The 24,488-nt window shown below is 41.3% G+C and overlaps 1 long non-coding RNA gene across 1 annotated transcript; it reads left to right on the top strand.

Annotated features, from left to right (window-relative positions):
* Positions 1-13,063: 13,063 nt before the first annotated feature.
* On the top strand, positions 13,064-14,828 carry LOC109143895. The gene is made up of 3 exons (XR_002044291.2): positions 13,064-13,216; positions 13,886-13,964; positions 14,523-14,828. It is a non-coding gene; the product is annotated as an uncharacterized LOC109143895 (long non-coding RNA).
* Positions 14,829-24,488: the final 9,660 nt, after the last annotated feature.

Here is a 24,488-nt window from a genome sequence, read left to right as displayed (position 1 = left end):
ACACACCATTTTGGGGAAGGAAGCTAGAACTAATGGACAGTGGCTGCTGGGTGTTTCTAGCTGCTCCCTGAAGGAACATTGGAGATGAGGGACAATGGACTGCAAGTGGATAAAGGTACCAGAATCTGAGAGACACTATCTGGAAGCTGGCAAGACAGCAGCTGCTTCTGAAAGGTGACTCCAAATTAGGCAAGACTGACTGTATTTAAAAAAAAAAAAAAAAAAAAAAAATCAGGCTATCAGGATGGACAGTTTGAATTCAGGATGGACAGTTTGAATCCCAGCTAGGGAAGGCTGCTTTTCTTTAGCTGCCCCTGGTGGCCCAATTAGCAGCCTCACAGGAAGAGTAAGACTGGATGAGGGGGCTGCAACTGACTTTCATACAAGTCCTGTAAATACTGAATGAAAGAAGGACCAAACAGGATTTTGAAAACAAACTTTTGGCAGAAGAAATGTTAGATTCAGGAGATGTGAGACTTCTCTGGAAGAGGACTGGAAACACTCCATCCAGAGGGGAAATAACTTTCTGCAGCAGGATTAGAGGGAAAGGCTTTAAAGAGGAGGAAGATACATCCTCAAAAGACAAAGGAGAAAGGGAAAATAGAATACGAGAGCTATGTTTACATACAGAAGTAGAGGAATGTTGGTCTTGTAAAGAATCTGTTTAGGATCTCAGCTGTCCTTCTTCCAGATATGCTCAAGGGGATGCAGAGCCTGATAAGCAGATTACTTCACAGAACCAAGCCTTTTAGGTTCAACCAATGGTTCAGATGTTTCCCAAGTTGGTACTGATACAAAGGTTTTTTCACCCAGTAAGTGTAGTTTAGAAATCATTCCTATAAACCTCTTATAACACAATTTAATTGGCTTATGTGCTCCCTGCTTGCAGCAAAGAATTCAGGGGCTTGGGAACTGTGGATGCACATTTCATGCCAAGGTTAAGACACTGCCTGGTCAGACCTCTGGCACGCTGCTAGGTTCATCTTGATAGCATGGACTTCTGCAGCATGGACTTCCGACAGGAGACCTCAGCCTCTTGGAAAATTTTGTTTTCAGAAAATTTTCTGCAAATCTGCATTTCTCAAACAAAGTTTTCTTTTCTACCAACATTTTTTTAAGGTGCAGACATCTGCCTTACCCAAGAGAGGCTGGAAAATATCTCACAAAGAGCCGAATGATAGTAATTCAAATCAGATTGAAATAAGTCCCAGCTAGGTCTCTAGCTCTGCTTAATTTCTCAGGGGGTTCCTCCTGCATTGCTGCACCTGCTGCTTGTGGATGGCCTTTGGAAAAGAAATTCTTACCCACCCAATGTGGGGCATTTTCTGTCTCATGTTGTGATCCAGGAGACAATTCCGATATCCTCCAAGATATCAAGTATGCTGGAGATGTTGTTTGAAGCCCAGATCAGTCTCATTTGCCCCACCAGATGAAGTCAATTTATTCGATGCAGAATTTTTCATGGTTAGCTTTGTTTCGTAATGAGGAACTCTGTGGAACGACAGATCCTAGGGCAGGTATACCAAAGTGAGTTTGTTCTGGCAATGCTGTTGCTGTCAAGAAGAGGAGAAAACATGAAAATATTTGGGCAGTGCAGGCATGCTGCTCTGAGGCTGTTTCTGTAGTGCTCAAGGTACGTTTACCACAATTTGAAAAGCAGAGCACCAAAGGAATGTGAAACAAAGCTCCCTGCACACCAAAGTCATGAATAGTTAATGCAGCTGGATGGCAATGGTAATTCTGATTCATGGAGGAGTTTGATATTTGCTCTTTTTCCCATTTGTAATCAAAACTAAACATCCTGCAATTCTCCATACAGTGTTACAAGGAGATTGGGTTCTGGATGCATTGCATGGCAAGCTATTTGGGAAACACCAACCCTGATGATCCTGCTGCCAGAAGCTTCAAGACTACATATTCTGAGGACAGTCAATTTTTTTTTTTTTTTTTGCCTGGCTACTTGCATGTTAAAAACCCCCCACGAGAATAATCCATCTAGCTCAATATTCTGCCTTTTCTTGTGGTCCACAGCAGATGCCTAGGAAAATAGGCAAATGTATCCTCAGCACTCTGCTGGTTTCCAGTGCTCTAAGAATTAGGAAGTCTTTGAGCCAGAAGTGGCACTTTTGTTACAAGTAGTCCTCAGTGAATTTGTCCTGAGGCATTTAACATCTGTGGCACTATGTGGCATGAATTTCTGTAGGTGGTGTGACTAACTATTGCCTCTGCTCATCTTGAACCTGATACTGCCAGAAATGCAGGAATAGCAGCTGTGCTGATGGGAGAGGAAAAGGTCTGTTGGTATCTGCCATGTGTGCTGCAAAGGCTGCCTCAGAGTCAGGCATGTGTCTTCTCCTATTTACACAGATCAGGACTTCTATGGTTTGTTTCTGATCAGGAAAAGAGTGCTTTAATTTCACTCTACAAGCCATTGTTTGAAGAAAATTCAGAACACATATTGTTTCTACTGTTTTTACAGTCCTACGGCTCAAGCAACAAAAGTAAAACCATACTAAGGTGAAAGAGAAGAAAGGAATTAAAAAAGAGAGTAAATAAAGGAAAAAAGAAAGAGAAGGGAAGAGAAGGGGAAGGGAAAGAAAAAAACCAGCCTACAACAATCTTAATCAAAAGTATTGAAACAAAAATTTACATAAATATCCTGTTGACAGTATATATAGAACATTGAGGAGTTATCTGAATCTTTCAATTGATTGTTCTTTCTCAATCATGTCACTAGTCAGTTCCCATGCCACTAGAAGCTACACAGAGATTTCTTTTCCGTGAATGTGAACTTGTGCCCTTTAGTTAATGCACAGAGAAGATGCCACAGGGAAACACTGGGGGAGGTGGGTGAAATCCTGGCTCAGTTGGAAGCATGGGGAATGGTCCAGGCTGTGCTAGTGCAGGGTGGGGAGGTCAAGACCATTTCTTCCCTGCCACGGTTAACAGGAGTTCATTGTTTTTCTCTTGAGACATTCCAAAATCATGATCTGCCCCTTCCAAAATAATGGGAGTGGCTCAAAAAGGGTTTAGAAATGATTTTTGGTCTGGTTTTTCCTCATGAGCAAGTGCTTTCTGGACTTTGGGGGTTGCTTGCTTCATATTTTTGAGCTTTAATCTGCAGCTCCAAAACCTAGAAGAGGACAACGCACACAAGACCCTCCACCTCCCTCTGGCAGATCAGATCTTACGATAAGCAGAGACTATCAGAATGTTCATGATAAAACTGAATTTTATCTCTGCTGTGGGCTCTGTGTGTGCTGTGGGAGCAGATACACATTCTCATGAGCGCACGGTCCACAAGGGGTGTTGATTTTCCTCTGGTTCACTGAACCCAGTGTCCTGCAGGCAGGACTGTGCCATAGGCAGAGGGAAGGGGAGGCTCCAATGCACACAGAGACCAGACATATGGATGTCTCTTTCATGCAATGTGCAGAATCTGACTTTTGGGGAGAGGGTATGCATGGCTTCAGAACAATTACACTTCACCAGCAGATCTCCACAAATGAGATGTTGCAGCAATTTCTAATCCCCATTGTGCTCTTTTGAGAAATATCAGGAAGCAATTTTAACCACATGGAAAATGAGTATCTTACTGCAAAGTCCCATTACAACTCAGTAATCTGCATCAGAAACTGCAGGGACGTGCCAAAACCTTTCTCAAGAACAGAAACAGAAATTTAGAACTGATGCTCTACCATGTTTTATCTTACCTCTTTCCAGCTGGTTCATTTTCCCACAATGACTGGGTGCAGAAAAATAAAAAGTTTGATTGCAGGGAAAGCTTAGTGGAATGGGGAGAAAGGTTATTGAACTGCTTGTTAGTTGTTCTTTTTTTTTTGCTGAAGTGGATGTAAAAGTTAATCTGCAGCAAAAGGTCTCACAGCAGGAGCATATTTGTGAAAATCACTTGTACCATTTAATTACTGAAATTCTTGTTGCAGCATAATGTTTTTTCTGCTCTAAGTGAAGGATAAAAAACAGTTCCTACATTCACCACACTCATACATATTTGGGAATGGGCTAGGTTTTGTTGTTGTTCAAAATTAAAATCATCTCACTGCTGAAAAATAGAACAACTGCAATAAAAAAAAAGGCAGTAATTCAGGAAAAGGTATTCCAGGTAGTGAAATTGAGGGCTTGCTGACAACTATTACAAGCAAAAGCACACCAAAAAAATGGTTCATTACTTTACTTCTGAGCTGACAGGGAAATCTTGGTTAAAAGACAATTTCCCATTTAAGCAAGGAAAAGAATAAATCGATTCCATCGACTAAAATACACTTTCTTTAACAGAAAAGAAAAATTGTGTCAGATGTTATCTCTAAGTACACTGCATACAATGCCCATGCGGGCAGAGCAATAACCACAGCTGAAAAAGAGACATCTCTTTTGCAATGAGTTATTTTTCTGGGCGCCGATTGCTGTCTTTTTGAAGAGGCTAGATGGTTACATACACTGATTTAGGAGAGTTCATTAATGTACTGCCCTCTTCTTTTCCTCTTGTCAGCTTCTCCCCCACCATCATTCTCTTTAAACTGAATGATACTCAAATGAACGTACCCTCTGCGTGCTGTAGTACACATCTGCAATTTGAGTACATAGCCAGGGGGAATATCCTGGTGGGCTGAAAAGCCCTGCCGTGCTATCCTTTTGATGAATGTTTTGGTAGTGTTGGCTTAGGATACAGATATGAAAGTGTAACTAATTACTTCTTGTGAAGCTGGGGAAAACATATTTTCAAGGACAGTTTTGGAGCTCCAAAATATGGGGATTTTCTTTTGCTTTGCCTTGGTTTTGGACATGAAAACTGATGATGTAACTGCTTTTGTGTGAAAAAGGAAAAAAAGATGGAAAATAAGGCTTAGCTACAATAGCTCTGCCACATAGGCTGACAGAGAGATGGAAAGGGAGGCCCCAGTAGGCAAGTGCCCAGGTGGGTCACCCAGCTGGGTCCTTGTCCTGGCAAGATGGGCAGGAGACAAAGGGACAAGCAAATCATCTGCCAGAACTCAGCACTGTGCCTTTCTCCTTGGCACGGAATGTGCCAGCAATCCTTGCTGGACTTTCTTAGACTTCAGCCACCTTCATGAAATGCTTTGGCTGTTTAGGAGCCTCAGTTATTCCCTGCTCACAGGTGGGAGTCTTTGCTTCCTTCAGCTAGGTGGATCAGCCCTGAGCTGCTTTTTCTACGGAGCAGGAATAATGCAGCTGAGGAGGCACATACTAGAGATACATTAATGACATCACATAAAATATATCAGAGGTGGAAAAATGATTTGTTGTATGTATTAGAAAAAGTCCTGGGAGTGCATCTGGGATTTAAAAATAAAGTTATCTGAAAGCAAGCAATTAATATATGATTTAGTAGTGGCCTCTCACCTAAGAAACTATAAATAGAAAAACTGAAAAGGGAATGGCAACCGGAGGTGGAGGAGCTAGTGCAAGTTCAACAATCAGCGGTGCTGTGGAAGGGCAAATATTCTTCAGAAAAGCTCTCAGGTAGTACCTGTGGGCTCCATGAAAGACAATAGGATTTAGAAAATGTAAATGAGATTAAAAGGAAGTATTCAGCCACTTTCCTAAAGAGAAGAGGGTGCTCAAGGTTAAGGATACACCTGCAAGGTTTTGCTCATCTGAGGTTTTAAATCTCTCCCCTGTGTTGTTCCCTCTCAAAAGCCTATAAATGTTAGAGATTAGGAGAGTGCTCACCAGTTCCTTTAGATGGATTAACTCAGGCTAGACTCCTTCATGGTGACACAGGGATCTCTAGAGACCCTAGAATGCTTACACTGTAGCAAACTAACAATGACTATACATTTTTTGTTATCCCCTTTTAATCTAGCAAAACAAAGCCTTGCCTCTTCTCCCCATCTCTTCCCTGACAGGATGATCCTCAAATGACTGACTGTCCTTTTAAAAGAGAGGCAGTTAATTACCAGAGGTCATTTGACCTCCCTGTTGGGTCCTTATCTTAGCTTTGTGTCTGTATGTTGTCTTTAATTCAGTACTTTAATAAAACAATCAAAATAAATCATTGGTTACTATAGTGAAATCTTCATTAGTACTATTTCTCTGATAATCTCAGATCAGAGATACTTTAGGTGGAGAATGATCCTGCTTCCACAGAAATCAGTGGCAAACCCACAGAAAGTTGCTAGTCTGGTTTATGGAAACAGGATCCTAATTCTTTTAGGAGCAAGTGGAGCACTGTTATCAGGGTACCTCCAGCAGACAGGAAAGCCTGTTTCAAATGTCAGATCTCAACCAAGAATGTAGATGAATTTCCATTTTTTGTCTGCTGGCAGAAGGAGTGAATGAGGAAATATTTGTCCCAACTCCTTGTGTTATGCATCCTCAGTGGTTTTACTGCTTAGATTCTAGGTGGACAAAACCAGCTTGCTACATCTCACTCATCTGTTGAGGAAAGACTGTAGAAAATTCCTGTTTTCAATAGGAGAAACTGCCTAAATAAGAAATAAGCTCCAGAGGTACATATGCAGCACAGCACTGCAAATCCTGCCTTTTTTGGAAACCTGTGTTAATTTATGCTCCTTCCTCTTCTTCTGCTGTGTGTGATGCTTCTGCTCAAAGAAAGTCCTTTCAGGGAGGAGCAGCACAGTGACCAGTATTAGCTGATACGTTGAATTGACTTTATGTAAACTGAATGAGCAAAGGTCAGAAGAGTTAAGATCAGACACTCTCCATCTCTAAAAGCTGTGCTCCGTGTGGTGGTTTGATTTGGAAATGCATTTTTCACATGTCTAATAGAAAGAAGTGGTCTATTAATTTCTGGTTTTAGGTGGAGAGGCTTGCTCATGATTACCCGGGGAAAAGACAGCTATAGCAGCTTAGAAAGGTATGCATCATACTTACCAGAAAGACGGATTAAAGAAATAATTAATCTCTTGGTTCTCCTCACATTATGATTAATATTTTTTATTTCTTGTTGGTACACAATTGTTTCTTTGTGGGAGACCATGTCTTCATTTTTAGGAAAAGTAGCCTCTGTTGCTGAGGTAAAAACCCACCAGTTTTCCTCGCTTTAATAATAATATTGAGAAAAGAAACAACTCTGAAAGCAGCATGCTGTAGCGACTTGCAAGTTTACTTAAAGGCTTGTTTTTGTTTAAAAAGCAAATAAGTTATAAAGTAACTTTGACAGAGCCCCTTTTTCCAAAAATCTTATTTTCCCGGAAAAGCTGGTCAGCCTCTTCATCTCTGTAAACAAAAAAGAGGTCTCTTGGAAGCCTTTTTAGGCTTTTGAAATTCATTAGGCAGTTACTTAATAGCAGTACTGACACGCTATGAGCCGCTGCTGAGGCATGTAATTTGAAAGGCATGAAAGGAGAAAAAAATAAAAGCAAGGATAAATTACATTAAAATTTATCAAGCAGAATTCTAGGGAGGAGGTAGTAGATTCACACTGACTGGAGCTCCAAGGTACAGCCCTTATGGATTCTTCCCTGTGGCAGGTTTACAGGCCACAGGGAAGGGAGATGGTGACAAACCATCTGACTGGAGTCTGTTAGGGTGATCACTCGAGTCTCTTGTGCTCGAGGGCAGAGCCCATGGAATGGGTCATTAGCCTGGCTTGTAGCCTGTGGCAGTGGACATAAATTGGAGGCTGCACAGCCTGCTGTGGCACGTGTTCCTGATGTCCTCCTCCCCAAAAGCCCTTGGGAGGTGCCTCTGTGGACAGATGCAGACTGAGGACGCATAAACTTGTGGGTTTATGTCAGGTGACGTGGTGGTGGGGGATCTATAGTTATGGCTCCTGAAGGCAGAAAATGTATGCCACTGTCACACCATCACAAGCAAAGCTTTCAGCCCTTCACTTGGCCTTCTCCAAAATCCAAAGGGAGAGCAGCACACACCCCTGGCAGGAGTCACAGGTCTGGAGAAAGGTGCCAGGAACAGACCAGATGAAGCCCTTTCTGACAACACCTGCTTTGTTGAGAGCCTCTGATGTGGATGTCTGGGATTTAGATCTTTAGGAAGAAACACCCATTACCTAGCACAAGGTCTGCCCTGGAGCTGATTTAATTGAATATTTTTCCATCTTGTTCTAAAGATGTGAGAACAAGATGGAAGCTGGCAAACACCACCCCTCTGTGGGGTGCAGGGGAGAGGGAAAGTGAGGTAGCAAATATTCTGGAAGTTGGAGCTGTACCTCAGAACACTCATTATGGACTGAGCAATGCAACAAAGTGGTGTGAAATTCATGGGGTGCTACTTGGTAAGGAAAATTGGAAAGTTCTGTACCTCCATAGGTGACACAGATTGTGCTGTAATCAAACTTCTCCTGATGGGAGAGAGTTTTTAAAGTCTTTGCCAGGAGTTCGAGAGACAAATGGGGACTCTCAGCCTTCGCTGCTTCTTGATAGTTGTTTATTAAGTCTTATCAGAGAAAAAGAGTCACTAGCATGATCCAGACATAGCACAGAGCAGAGAATGCAGGAGAAAGCCCAATTATCAAGATTTACACAGCCTTTTAAAGGTAAATCAACCAATGGTTACTAAAAACGTACATTATTTTTACTTTTCTACCAATTATTTAGTAACACAGCCAGGAACTGTGGAATTCTTTGTCCAATCATCCCAAACGACTTTTACTGCAGAGTATGGAGCAGTAGAAGAAGAAGAAGAAGGTTTGGAGAACAATAACAATCCTCCATTTTGATGTTTTTTGCTTTTATCTATTACTATATTAACAAACCCAAAACCTCTAAATTTTTCACCCTGTGACAATCTTACATAGTATTCTATCACCTAATTTACACTAGTGTAGTTTCTAGTTCTTTTCTAATAGTAGGCAGTTTTTTCCACAGACAGAGGTCAAAAGCTGTGTTGTTCAGGGGGCTGAAACCCCTTAAAACAGGCAGAGAAATATTCTCTGCACTCTGGGTTCCTACACATAGGCAAAATCAACTCACTGCCAAAACAGAAGACCAGAGACCATAGTTGTTGATCCCTGAAGGTATTCAGGATCAGGCTGTCTGGGTCTTTGAGCAACATTGTCTAGTGGAAGGTGTCCCTGCCCATGGCAGGGGGGTTGGAAGAATGAGATCTTTAAGGTCTCTTCCAAGTCAAACCATTCTATGGTTCTGTGAAAAAGCACAACTGGCTTCAGGAAAGAAAATGAGAGAAAGTTAAACATCATCAGAAGAGACCTATGTTTTTTTTTTCCAAGTATTATAATAGGCTAAACAGGATGCTTTTTAGGGAGACATATTGTCCATCAAGGGATGCCTTAAATTAAACAAAAATCTGTCAGGAGTTGTATGGGATCTCAGCATGACATTAGGACAATGTTAGCACTAACATATTAGATGTAAGCAACTAGGTCATCAACTTCCATGGCTTTTTTGTATGGTCTACAGAAAGATATAGGTTAGTCAGGACATCTAATTTGTACCTATAGCTCTCTATTTACTATTGAATTCACTGAGACTGTGCTCCTTTCCCAGTCACTTGTATTGTATTTAAATTTAGGCACCGAAGTGCCCCCAACAATAGCATAAAACCAAGAGAAATTTTCAGATAGGATTTTGCACTCCAGGCTTGGTACCGCTTTTGCCCTGGATGGAGTGGCTATATCAGGAAACCCTGCAGCCTTAGCCTATTTCTTTAGTCTGGTGTAATAAGCAGAAGAAGAAACATTAAAGAGTGATATGCAGGAAAGGGAATGAAAGTCAGATTCACACAGCTGGAAAGGGATCTGGTGTTGGGAAGCAATATGCACATGCAGCCAGCCTGATGTGCTGCATCGCTTGAAAAAGGGAATCCAAGATAATCTCTGAATTTGTAGAAGAATAAAATTAAATTTAACTGAAGCCACCAAAAAATATTTCCAGTGCAGCATGTCTGCAGCCTCAGAGAACCCAGTCACCTGTAAACCTTGATGCTTAATTGCTTTCTCACATATGAAATTAAATTCAGTTCAGCTTAATTTCCTACAAAAGGGAGAAATTATGATCTGCTTCTAGACACGTCTTACCTGTATTTAGACATCAAAGCATTTTCTACCAAGGGGATCCCCCTCAGCTCCATCTGCCTTAGGCCACCAGTGACTGCACCCTCATGAACACAAACATGATGGTAGATGAAGAAATCAGCAGTTTGCCTTGATGGGGCTCCTTCCTTGCTCAGCAGGAAGGAAATGCAACAGTGTAAATCAGGTTCTCCCAACCTCTTCCCTGATAAAGTCCTGGTGAGGACAAAGCATGATTTCTGGTTCAAAGACCACTTTTTCTTTTTCATGAACCTTTCTCATGACCAAGTCAGGACACAGCCAAGGGAGGACACATTGGAATGCATTTTAAATATAATGAGGATGGACTGTGGACCGAGCTTCAGGTGTGTTCAGCTCAGCTCACCCCTGTGCATGGCTGTCTCTCCTCTGCGTCAGCAGTTCCTCTCCACTGGGTACACTGGCTGCTAACGTCAATGATCTCTACCTCAGCCCTGTTACCACTCACCATAGGAACTAGTATTTTATTAAAGATTTCCTTCCTGGATAGTCTTTCTTCAGTTGCTTTTGCTATTGATCCAGTCAAAGAGATGAGATCAAAAATGAGTGAAAGGACACACACGGCTTCAGTTTTTAAGACATTTTATTTTTGTAACTTCAAAATTAATTTTATGAATCACCTGCTGAATTTGATGTGAGAGCTCTTTCTCCTTTCTTTGACCTGAAAATTCAATTTGAAATGAGAAAGGGTGGGGGGGGAAAATGTACTAATTTTTCTTTGTACACCTTATAAAATTCTTTGGAAAAAGTGTCTGCCACGGGGGACTCTGTGTCATGACAGTGTGAAATATGTGCAGCAGCATGGTTTACACTGGTGATTTGGGGGCAGCCACCTGTTTCACCTTTGGCCAAAGGTGACCCCAGCTTGGCACCTGACCCACCCAAAGCAGTGCACTGTGTCTGTGGGGTGTCGTGGGCACTGTGCTGAGCTGCAACACCGTGCGCCCAGGATGGCAGCTCCTGCCCTCAGCACGCCCACTGAACATAGCAGAGCTGCTTATCTCCTGGCTGGGCCAAGAGAGCTTGGGACTTAATTCATGCTCCAGAGCCAGCCCTCCTGATGTGACATTATTTCTGTTACAAAACACTTCCTACAGCCTGGATGATGTATTGCCAAGGACCACTTTCTCTTGACAAGGCTCAGATTTGACCAATGTTTCCTTAAAAACATGGTATGACATACCCGACAAATGACCACAGGCTGGATAACCAAGAAAGATGTGATCAGGTGGTTCCTAACCTAAGAAGTGCTATAGATTATGTCAGCACTGACATTCACCATAGTATATATTATTCCCTTCTTTTTTTGGTGGGGGGCAAAAGGCAAGGGAGAGTGACAAATAAGGGCATCCGTTCCTTCAGAAGAGATCTTGCAGTGTAGGCTGTTCCTGCAGTTTGTTATTTCTGAATGATGAGAAAACGTGCAGTAATCTTATGCTTGTTATGAGAACTTAATTTCTTTTTCCATTTTAATTTCTGCTATTTTCTGCTATTTAATTCTGCTTCTTCTGGTCAGGTCAGTCTAACAATGTGTAATGCAACACTAGCTCACTAATTTGCAGTAATGATTAGAAACTCTTTTGAAAATAATTAAATTTGCAAACTAACAAGTAGATAAGCAAATAGAAACGTGCAATCAGTCAAAAGGTGTGTTCAGCTCATTTATGCTGTCGTCCCTGATTTGCTGTTTATGACAATGGCATGTTTTTGAGCTGCTGTACTAAGGCAATTCCTCATGTTATGCTCACTAGCCCATGCGCTGTAGCTAGGAGAAATGATGCTATTAATAGGAGACTGCAGTACCTTCCATTAAATCTTAGATGAGAGGTGGAGAGTCTGCCAACTTCTGTTGCAGATTATTAAGTGTGCAGTCTAGCAAGTGCATATTAGCTAGATGCAAGTGCAGATACATTGCCATATATGCCAGGTCCATTAAAATGTCCAGACATCTAACTTTTTGCCATTTCTGCTGCCATAAGGGAGAAATAAACATGACTCATTTGGTGAAACCATAACAATGGTAAGGACTTCTATCCACTTTCACCATGATCTGTGGTAATAATTGTTGTAAAAGAAACATAATTGCAGATTTCCATCTTTTAGCAAAGTGGCATCTTAAATATGCTTCAGGTGGAGCATGACCAAAATGGGCTGTCCATAAAGAGGGAAATATCCTCTCATGCAGAGAGATGGTTGGCACTGACAAGTGCCTGAGTGGCGACAAGGCCTGCCAGACACAGCTACTCAGGAGGTCATAGCATGGTGGTGCAGCATCTCCACCACCTCTGCCACCAGCCACATGTGCTCTCCTGCCATGTGGGCTGCACAAGCTGCATTCATCTGGGGGCACTGGTGTTCCTGGAGTCAGTTTTCTAGCATTGGATTTGTATGGCTGTGGGGGTATTGCACCAAACGGGACCTGAACGGCAGCTTCAGGGCTGGTCTCGTTCATCACGACTGCTTCTGGAAATGCCCGAAGACTCAGTGGTGCCTGGGCAACTCACCTTGCTGTCATCTCCTTAGAGATAGCTGAGAGCTATTTTTTCCTGAAACTCAGAGCTGAAAGAGTACATGGGACAAAAGATCTGCAAAAACACTGGGATAAATAACATATTGTAATAAATAACTTAATATTTCTGGATTTTTATTTTGAGCAGCTCTGATATGCTAGGTGCTGCACAAGGTCACAGAAGACATAAAGCCTCTTTTGCAAATGGGTTCTACTTTCATGCCAGAAAGGTTGATTCAGGTAATCCATAAAACACAGGTGCATATTATCTATACTTTTTTTTCTTAACCTGACTAAAATATTAGCACTATCATTCAAAATACATCCACGGTATTAGTTTATGAGTTAACCCACTATCAGGGTTGAAATTATTTTTTGTTTTTAAATTCATCCCTTAGCAACCTGAGTTATTCTCCGCCTGAAACAGTGAAGCTGACCTTCCATGGCAACATGCCAAGAATGTTTACTTGTGTTTAAAGAAAATGCGAATAAATTATTGCTAGCTTTCTTCTAGGGTTGGAAGATGGAAACAGATGGCCAAAAAATGGAGCATATAGAAATTTAGGACCACGCTTCACAGCCATTGTCCACTCTTAGTGTCCACTTTCCTACTGTCACACCACTCATCTCTGTGTGCCATTCCCTGCCACGCCAAGCTCTCACAGAAGCTACAGGTACTGGGCAACCTGCTCTGGTTTTGAACTTCTTTCTTACTTGATCAGGGGTTAGATTAAATGACCTCCAGAAGCCCATTCTAACCTAAATTATTCTATGACCTCATGATTAATGACCTCCCCTCTGCCTGGAAGCAGTAAGTCTATAGTCACATGCAGGCATCCAAGCTAATGCACTCAGCACTGGAGCTCGATTTTGCAGGGCACCTGTTGCCTGCAGTTATTTCTCACTGAGATCTTAGAGAGTTGGAAAGTTCACACCAGCTCTCCAGATTCCCTCCATCAGGAAGCAGATAGGTCTCATCAATGAGAAGACATCAGTGTTGGGAAACTTCTAGCTGTTAATGCCACAAGACCTGGCATGACCGCTCCTCCCTTAGGACCAGCCAAAGAGGATCTCTCTGCTACCGGCACTGCTGGGAGGCTACCATATCTGTAGGATCAGTCTCATATGAGTTCTTGGAGAAAGGGTATGCTGAAGAGCCCACTCAGAGGAACTGTCCAACCCCTCTTCACTCTTGTAGTCAGGATAGGATTCAAACCAAGTCAACAGAGATGAAAAAACTTTTTTTTTTTTAAATTGAGCTTGTTTCATTGAATTGCTGATTGCAACATGATTTTAACACATTAACAAAACTTTAAGAGACTGTGTTCTTGATCACTTTGCAGAGGAAGCCTTTAAACTTCTGCCCCTATGTGAAAGATAAAAAAAAAGTTGGGTACGCACAGCTCTGCAATTTTAAATAAGGTTAGTATTTTGCTAGCTACTTATGCCTAATCCTTGCATATGAGAAAGGTTAATGGGATCACTGCAAGATCAATGTTTATATGGCAGTGGATTAACCTTTAATTCTAACTCAGTTTCTTGCAAATGTAAACTCTGTTCAGTATGGATACCTGCTAGCTACTATGGCAATTTGGGCAACAGTTCAAGCCTTCATTAACTGAGTGTTAAATTGCAGTGATAATTATGTAATTTTTAAGCATTTCAATCCTTCTATATTGCCCATTCCAACACAAGCACAAATGGCACATTCAAACTTCAAAAAACTTGAGTGAGAAATAAGAACTACCATTTAAACCCACTCTGAGAAGCTGGCCTTGACATATTTTTATTCTGCCTTGTGGTAAGAATTTTGTAACTCCCTGGGGAGGGAGAGGTTTTCAGTTTAAAAATATGATTTAGATGTGGCATCTTAATTTCTCATCTAGAGTGATCTTTTTCTTCAAATTGTCTCCAGAATGTATGCTACTAGGACAACTTGTAATCGATGGGGATTTTTCTACCTTTTTCCTGTTTCTGAAGGATCTTCTGAAGGAGTCTTCCATGATCCTGAAAGACAAAGTGGAGTCTTTGTGCTTTATTACATGTAGCTTTAGATTGGGATCAGCCACAAAGAGAAATGTCATCTGACATCTGAAGAGTACTCAGCATGGATGGGAAGCCTCTGGTGCTGCACTGGCCTTTGCAGAGTCACACAACCAGAGAACTTGGATGCAGCAAGCACTCATCTATGCTTTGCTAAACTCCAATTACTGTGCTACATCCTGCAGCCACTGGGATCCAAGAAGCCTGTGTGTGCTGGTCAAGGACTGAGGCTCATCTTAGCTGTGTCAGGTTTGTGAGATTACAGTCTTTTCATTCCGTGCACATGTGCAAAATCATTATGGATTATTCTTTTACAGTAAGAGTCTCAAAGCCAATGGTTTTCTATATGTTTGTCTTATTCTGGAATTCCAGCCCATTGCTTTTCTTTATATTTTCATTGTCATGTACACTTGCTGTAAAGCTGGGGAGGAGAAGAGGGCAGACTCACATGAGAAATATTTACATAAAAACCTTTCCCGGGGCTTTTTTTCCACAGTGCCTCCACCTAGGTTCCATTTTGTGGAGCCATGCTCAAAGTATCACCCCAGGAGATAGACTTGGAGACCAGTTGCTGAAGATGAGGTGAACTAGATAGGAGGAATCTGTTTACTTATCTGTTTGAAAGGAGTTTCTGGTGAGGCTAAATTGAAATGTACAAGTCACAAACCAACCTACAAACAATTTTGCAATTAATTGCTAAATAACATTATGCTGTGGTGAGGGTGGATTTATTGGGTAGTGTCTGTTCACAGACTCTGGATTATCAATGTTAGGATTCTAACCACTTCACATTGCAGTAAAAATATATTTCCTTCTATTATATGTGGAGCATGAAGGAGAATATGAGAGCAAACTCAAATATCAGAATAGGAATTTATTCAGTTCTGAAAAAATTACATGAGAAAGAAGACAATGGAGTAACAGTATTGAAAAAAGATGCTCATGAACATCAGGAACACCATGTGTATTAACTCTATCAATCTCTTTGGCTAAAGAATAGAAAACTAAATACAACACACAATATTTTAAAGTTTTTATGCAACTTCATTCAGGTGCTATACTCTACCAGCTCCAGACTTATTCAAGAAGTATTATTTCAACTACATTTCTTGATTTCCAGGTGTTAGGACAGATCTTTAGCAGATGAAAACTGACACAGCATGAAGCACCTAGGGAGCATACTCAGGAGGCTAAAGTGAAGAAACTACATGTGTATTTATATAGTTCATTATTTTCAGCTCTGCATCTGATGTTAAGGCAAATGTTTAGCTTTGGGTTGTACTAGTTTAAATATTGGGATTTCTCCAGAAGAAAGGTTTTTATTAGTGAAGACATCAAAACCAGTTCCTGAGGGAGCTTAAAGAAAGCCTTCCACTTGTGTTTCCCTAATGTGCTCAGAAGACTCTGCCTTTGCAAGAGACATATGACTTAGAATCTTTTTTGGCTGTAGACTAGTGACAACCTTGGAAAGGCTGAGTTTTCACAGCAGAAGGCTCACTGAAGTATTTTTCATGCTGTTTAGGGGTAAGACATGCCTCATTACCCCATAATAACCCAAGAAATGTTGCAAATGCTCTAGAGAACATATTTGCAGTCCTTCAAGCAGAAGCTGGTAAGAAAGGTCATATTATTTAACTCCTAAAATTGTTTATTTCCACTGTTTTGACTCCTGCAAAAGTATTGTCTTCCATATGGCCTTCATCATTATGTGAGTTCCATTACACAAAAAAAGAGCTGGTTAAAGATATGATTAGATAATTCTGTGGCTAGAACTAGCCTTGAGCATAATTTAGGCCTAAGTTATGGATTGTGTCCAAGGTGCTGCTACCCATTTTAAATATGACTCTGTTGCAGTGCTAGGTTTAGTTTAGCAAGCTGCAGCTTTCCCTGAGAGCTCAGCGGAGCTGCTTAGGGCAGTGCGACCATTTTCGCCCTCCTGTAGTCCATTTCGGACGCCTCCGCAATTTTGATCCAGCAGCTATCAGCTCTACAACACAGGGATGGCAAAGGAGGCGAGAATGGTCTCTCTATAAGGGTTTAAGAGGATCTTTAATCTTACATCTTGTCCCAGTGATCCCCACAGGCAGAGATACCCCATAGTTTTCTCAGGGGCTCCGGGGCGGTACATGGGCGGGATTGGGGTACAGGAATCAATAGGGAGAGCCTGAGGGAGTGGCCAGGGCTAGGGGCGAGGGAAAGTGGGGAGGGGAACAATATGGGGTAGGAAAAGCAATGGATCACTACATGACTCCATGCCCTGTAAGAAGCTCTGAGGTACTTGAGGTGGCTGAGGAGATGCACTTGTTGTGTGTCTAACTCCCTGATGAGTAAGGCTGTACATGTAAACATGCTTCGTCACTGGCAGGGGAGAGGTCACCGCCTGCTATGCGTCAGCCAATATCTGGTGATGGGTAAGGTCACAGCATCGTAGGGCTGAAATAAAGGACTCTTCCAGGCCTCAGCATGTGTCTGAGGGAACATTGCTGTGGGAGCATCCAGCAGTGGGGAATCACCCAAGACACTAAAGGAGTAAGCACAACATAGCCTTGCTACAGGTAGTGTGCACTTAGAAGAAGAAGCCTGCCCAGGACTTGGGAGAGTCCTTCAATAAATACTCTTCCATACACCAGTCTTACTCAGGTATGGCTCAGATACATGTTGCCCAGATACATAATTAGATTTAGACCATTGTATTTGTATCATTTGATAAAGATAGACCTCCGAATCTTCATCATATTAGAGGGAGACCAATCCATAATATTACTACAGTCGCTTTTAAGAATTCAAGAATAATTAGAGAGATAACAAGTCTTGCTATTCCCTATCATCTACTGAGAAAAGTTTACAATCCTTCATTCAACATAGGTCTACATTGGGAAGGCTACACAGAAAAAATCTTGAATGGTGTCCAAAGGATAGTCATGGACACTTAACCACAGAATAATATCTTGGACAGCAAGGTATTCACTCACCTTGATTTAAAAACTTATGTCAAATATCACTTCAGATTTCATTAACTTTTGTAGCTATTAGATTACTGTGTAGATAAGGAGATCTGCAGTGAGAAAGCAATCTATTTTAGCTGACTTTCTGATGTTGGAACAGTGATTATAGAATTCCTGCTTTCTTAATATGACCCCAAAAGAAAGCTGGAAAAAGCAGAAGATACCAATACTGTAAGAAGAAAATGTTCCTAGCATACCCCTCTTCTCCTCTCCCCTTACCTACCAGACCCTCTAACTAATTATGATGGTATCCAGAACATCAAGATATGTACTTTATTTTCCTATCTGTCCAGGATGAGTGAAAAATGGTTTAATCTGTCCTCTTTTGTAATTCTTGTCACTCTTTGATTTGGAAGAAGCAGTTTGCAACAGTTGCAAGCAGCCTGCAAGAGAGATAAGAGGATTTATGACTATTAAGATACCAGCTGAGAATTTCTTCAGCTATTTCCCTGCTCTTTTTATTATCTACATCTTGAGCTTGACCTTTTTGCAGTAAAATTGCTGAAGAAGATATTTCTCTAGCATTTTTTTCTGGAAAGTTATTTTATGTATTTATTTTTAATTTTTGTTTTATTTTTGCAGAAGTATCTGTTCCTTCCCCAAGATCTGCTGCAAACATTTTTAATGGACTTGGGGCCAGATCTAGAAAGCATAAGTATTTAAGAGGATATAAATCCCCAGAGTCTTCTTAAGTAAAAACAGCCACTTCAGAGCTGCTGAAACTCTTTGGACATCTCTCTCACTTCAAAGACTAAGTCCCCCAGATCTGAGTATTTTGGGTTTGAATGTGCTCCCCTAGCTAGAGTTCATGTGTTCATCTCTCCTGCCTGAACCCTGCTGGGGGCCAGGCACTTGGCAGAGCAGAAGTTCTTAGTGGTACCTTGTGTGGTACCATGCATATACACACAAAATCTGGTCCTCCACGGAAAGCCTCAGGGGATACCTTGCTTTTAAAAAGTGGGCAGAGTAAGAGCAGTCATTGCACACCTTGCATGTAAGATATTACCATTTCCCATGGCATCCCTTGCCCATTCCCAGCCTACAGGAGTCGAATTCCTGACACAGTACCCCAGCTGGGATGGCTATAAGGTTTGATAATCATGACCATTTCTAGTTTCTAGGTAGACCCTTACAGAGATGCTCATGCCTGCAGACACTTCTGATACATAAGAGATTTTAAAGTGGGATTTTCTTAGAATTACCATGGAGCTCAGTGTTTAGCCCACAGGAACGAGACCTTTGTACATAAATTCCTTGGGTAACTGAAAATAGCCTGTGTTTGGGCCTCTGGTGTAAGGAGGGCCACATAAAATGAAAAGACATTCCAGATTCATATATGCTGATTTCCTTTACTCTCTTAACAAATGTTCTGGTGCATTTTCCTGCCAAACTAGTCATCAATACAAAAGTATTATGTTAGAGGTCACACGCAGTTGCATATGGTGATGTGTATGATCCTTTTATCATGGTATTTTACTGGGAAAACTAAAAAAAGTGAGATGGCTGCTGAAGTAAACTGAATCTATTCTTAGACAGAAAGATCTGTCGAATACATTTGTGATATAACAGGAGTATAGTATAGATACTGACTGAAATACTAATACCAGTAACTCATGGTAAGTGCTTGTGATCATGGAAGGAAGAAGGCTGCCTCGTAGTATGCAGGTTTGGGGAACTTCATTAGAAGGATAAAACATAACAACTTCTGGAGAAAGATAGGAATAAGGGAACCATTTCTTCCATAATAAGAGCCAAATATAAGGAATATGGGAATTGAATATTTACATGGTTTCAGCAACACTAGGTGATTTGTGGGATTGTGAGATCAGTTAAGAAATGAGCTAGGGGAGGTGACCTGGTTCACACCCCTGCTCAAAGCAGGATAAGCTATGGCATCAGACAAGACTGCTCAGGGATTTGTCCAGCTGGATCTTGAAAACCTCCAAGGAGGGATACTGTACGACCACTTTGTACAACCTGCCCCATTTTCAGACTGTCCTCATGGGGAAAAAGCTTTTCCTTATATCAAGTCGAAAACTCTCTCGTTCCATGTATGCACATTTGTATCTCATTCTGCCATCCTATACCACTGTGAGGAATCCAGTTATATCTCCTTGTAGGCAGTGAGGGGCTGTTAGGTTTCCCTAAAGTGATCTCTTCTCCAGGCTGAAGCAGCCCAGCTCCCCCTGCCTCTGCACATACACTAAGGACTCCAGTATCAACTGCCTTGGGGCCTTCCAAAAGCTTCCTCCAGTTTTCCATATTTTTCCCGCATTGCAGGGCCCAAAACCCAATGCACTATCTAGAGTGATGAGTGCCTCACAGAGAGGGAATATCCTTTTCCTTGGTCTGTGTGCCATGCCCCTGTTCACACACACAGGAGCTGTTAGCTGCCTTTCCTGCTGGGCACATCACATGCTCACGTTCAGCTTGCTGCCTCCCACCCTTCCAGGGCCTTTCCCACAGAGCTCCTCCCCAATACTTCCATCTTTTTCTGGAGGAAATACTCAGATGATGGCCTTATATTAGGCCCCTACCTTGCAGATGTTTATCTTTTCCACTCTGTTGGGTGGAGTACAAACTGTCATTCTAACATGCATTTCTCATAAAAGGTTAATTTAGTACCCTTGACTTTACTGGGATGAGTCATGAGTCACGAGTTACTCATGTGCATAAATGTTTTCAAGATCACGCCTGGAGCATGTACCTGGGTTTGGAGGATTTTGATTGACAAATTTATTCTGTTCTCTTTTCTTTAAATATTCATTTGTTAACTTAAAAATCCACTTATTCATACATTACTCATTAAAATATGAATAAAGTTAGTTATAAAAGGTCTAACCCATAAAAAACCCACCTCCTTTTTTTCTCAATTCTTTTGCAAGCTCTTAGGAAAAGTGTTATTCTCATTATATTTGAGGGATGCTAATGAATAACAAGGTTCATTATTAGTGGTGTATACTGATATTTCAGCACTTTGAAGATGAAAAATCTTGGCTTTTCATCAAAATGATTAAACTGTTATCTCTGTCCAGTTCAAAATCCTTTAAATAAAAGATTGTTTATTAGTAATAAAGGATTAAGCTGCCTAGTAATGATACAAGGACATCTTAATTTTCATTGCTTAATAAAGCAAAGTGTGAATTCTCAGATTTCTATCTTTCAATTTGGTTTATTTTTTCCCTTGAATTTCTCTCAAGGTCTCTCTATAATTAATTTTAGCTGGTAGCTAATTCACCTTAATTATTGCACCTTCACAAGTGCATCCTCCCACCAAACACTGCAAAAACTTAATATGCTGGGTCATCTTTGTGAAAAACATTCCAGGTTTGATGATTTCTTGATTTATTGAAGCAAAATTTGCTTACAGAGAACAATTCCAGGTTTGAGATGAATTTACCCAGGGAATCTTTTGCATTAGTAAAGAAAAGTGATGGGACTTGCTGGGTTTTTTTGCCAGGTAACTGCCTTTGACTGGAGATATATTTTACCTCTGAGAATGTAGTGCAAGTACAGGATGAGCCTCATTCTTGTTTGATAGCAAAAAAAGAGGGCCATTTCCTTCCTCTTCTCCCTTCTTCCTTTTCTCAAAGATTGTAACTTGTAATCTTGACAATGAGTCTGAGATCAGATACCTCAGTGGACAGGTATGTTTCTTATGCTCTGCTTGAGCTAAAGACAGTGAGATGGGACAGTGAGACCCATGGCTGTGGAAACATGAAAAAACAGGCTTTGCCTTCCTGTAGGAAAGCAAAGCCTTGGGGTTTACAACTTGAGGGCAGTAACAGTGCTACGTATTTCTTTGAGGCTTCCTCCTTCCCCTTGGATTCCCTCCTTCTGCTTGGTGCTGGGGAAGGAAAGATGAAACATATGTGGAATTTCACATGGACTTTGCTGCTATTTGAGGTCTTCCTGTTGGAATTAAAAGCATGGTCATTAAAATTTCATGATGCACTTCCAAGAAAAATGCTCCCTGTTTAGCAAAATAATTAAAAGCCTGCATGGTCTCTGCAGTAAGTGGCTATGGAGGGATGAATGGGAGTGCTGTAGAGGAAGTGTGCTTGCTTTAATCAGCATTACATCAGCCAAGTGAGATCCATGCAGGAGAACCGCTAAAAATCTATCATTCAGTAGGGCTGCACCATTTCCAGACCCTTGGGGAGTGCTCCATGATAATTTTGTGTTTCAGACACACTGTGTTTGGGTCAGACCAGAGTAAATCTAACCCATATTCCTCCCCAGGGTACTTATATCATTCTAAATAAATAAAAACTTCCTACAACAGAGTGTAATACATCAGAAAACCACCCCTCTGTCAGCCTTCAAGGTATTTCTGTCAGCCTGTGTGCTATTTTAAGCTCCTATATAGGTGGCAAATGCTCATCTTGGCACTGAACCTCAGTGACACAAATGCTGCATTTCAGCAGCAAATGATGTTGAAAGGGAGGGCAAAGGAGCTATGGCACTCACTCCTCTGTGCAGAGAAAGGGTATATTTTTAGATTTTTTTTTATCCATCCACCCCTACAGCCCTCTCTGCTCCTTCAAATGCATACAGGCTACTCTGACTATCAAATTGTCTGTGGTGGGCACTAAAACTACACTGATGGCTTCTGGGAGATTCAAGCCAGCAACAGGTGCCACCATGAGAAGCAACTTAGAAGTGTCTAAAAATGTGTGGAAGTGGGAGAGGTTTGTCGTTCAACCCAAAGGCTCCTGGTAGCTCCTGCATATAGTGCTGAGGCTACCGAGATTATACCTTGCCAAACTGCTATATTCAGCTGCCTGCTTTCTAAATTTCCATTTTGCTGTATTCAAATTAATGGCACACGATATGTTCGAGAGCTTGTGCACTGCACTGCTTGTAACTGCAGTTGTTCAGCACAGAAGCTTCTTCCCCACTAGAGCTGCTTCCAAACATCCTACAGCTGCTACTGTGACAGCAAATAGAACAATGAATTTCCTGTGCAAAAACCTTACAACATGGATCTCTAGAAGAGAAGTACAGAAGGAGCCAAATTCCCAACACACCTGGTTGGAAAAACAATGGCTTCTGGAAGCTGCTGTAAGATGCATTCAATTTACTTAATTTGCAGAGAATCTACACCTTCTTTCTGCAGGATGAAAAACGTTCAGCTCTTTTTATAAGCATGCCCTGCTTGGTCTACAAACTGGACAGGAACCTTCAAAGATCTTTGCCTTTGATCCAGCAATTGCTTTTAAGCAATCGAATGATTTAATTTTGGTTGCATGTATGAGGAGTCCCACTGAAGTCATCTCCATAAAGTAAAACAAATCCTTAAGTGCAGCAATGTGCAACAGTGTCAGAACTGGGCCGAGTAAGGTGATATTTCAGATGCTAGGTAACACATTGGGAAAGGTTTTGGTGTGTGTTTTCTTGTGTGGTGGTATCTTCCTATTTATTATTTTGCGTGACAAGGCATATTCTCTTCTGCACTTTCCTCAGTACACATTGCAAGGTTTACATTTCCTCAGGGTCTTTTTCCTAGCCATGTTCTCCTGTCACAACCTACAATTTTTGTTTTGAGCTTAGTAGCAAAATGCACAGTAATTGGCTGCAGCAGCATATGATGATTTTAGGTCTGCTTCACCTCTCTGTCACCAAGACCTCTGCATGACCCTGCTTCCACAGTCTCTACTTCTACTAGCTCTTGTGGGCTGTTAATCACACATTGTTTCCCTGACTCTAATTAGGGGGAGTCTAAAACGAGTTATTTATTCCAGTCATTTCTGGAAACTGTGGGTATAATATGCCCTGTACAATAACAGAAATACTACTCTAAAAGAAAGGTCCATAGACAGATTTGGGGAGGGGACTTTCCTTACAGATTTTATAGCAAGCTCTATGATATTTCTTGCAAGGATATTTTTGTGCAGTTTGATTGAAAGGGGAGGATATTTTCCAGAAAGAACATTGGTGTAATATATGGGGCACTAATTTATTATTAGGTATGGAGAATTTTGAATTAGGCTACTCTTTTCCCTGCTGCCCCTGGCTGAGTTCCCGCTACTGGCATAAGTCACGATAGCAAAATGCCACCTCTCTTAGCTATAGAGGAGAGTTACTTGCTTGCTTGCATAGGGGAAGAATTCAACAGCTTTGGATGAAAAGTTCTTTATCCTTTCTTTCAATAGTGTCACTTCTAATGGCTTTGCAGCCCTCCAAATAAATGAAGCTGTAAGTCTGATTTCTAAACCCAAGAATATACATGCATTTTTCAAAACTTAAGCAGGAATTTTATGATTTCACTGAACATCCCCAATTCATCTTGGTAGTCTTGTACCTGTGACTCAGGGTAGCTGCTTTTCTGTCTCCTCTAAGGCATCTCAAGGCCAGGCTGTGTGTCTTTATTGTACCTGGGATATTCACATGATGTTACTCTGAGCTGCAGAGCTGTGCAGGCATTAGCCATGCTCACCCAAAAGGTGAGCAACTGGAAAGATAAGGATTTTAGATGGTAACTAGGTATATGATTCTATGTGTATGATACTAGAGAACTGATAAATATGCAAAGATTTTACAAATATCGGTTAATTTTCTGAAGCGTGAGCAGGTATCTTTCTTCACTCAGCCTGAACAATTTCCTTTACCTGGCAACCTTTACTGCTCGTAGTAGAGCTCCTTCCCTCACAGTGAATTCACGAAATTTGGTCTTCCTGGAGAAACTGTTACTGTAGCCTGTTCTTTGAGGAAACAAAAAGTTTAAAGTCAATGATTTGAAACCCCACAAACATTGTCTGGATTTATGTCTTACTTCTAGCCATTCTCCTTATCTCACTGCTTGTTTCTCCTGACAACCCTCATGTACTCTTGCAGTGAACCCTTTTTTATGTAGATCAAAATACAGCATTCATAAATTACTCTGGAACAGTTCCAT

Source organism: Corvus cornix, chromosome 1 (assembly GCF_000738735.6).
Source record: "Corvus cornix cornix isolate S_Up_H32 chromosome 1, ASM73873v5, whole genome shotgun sequence".
NCBI lineage: Eukaryota > Metazoa > Chordata > Aves > Passeriformes > Corvidae > Corvus > Corvus cornix.
This window is presented reverse-complemented; position numbering and strand designations above follow the sequence as displayed.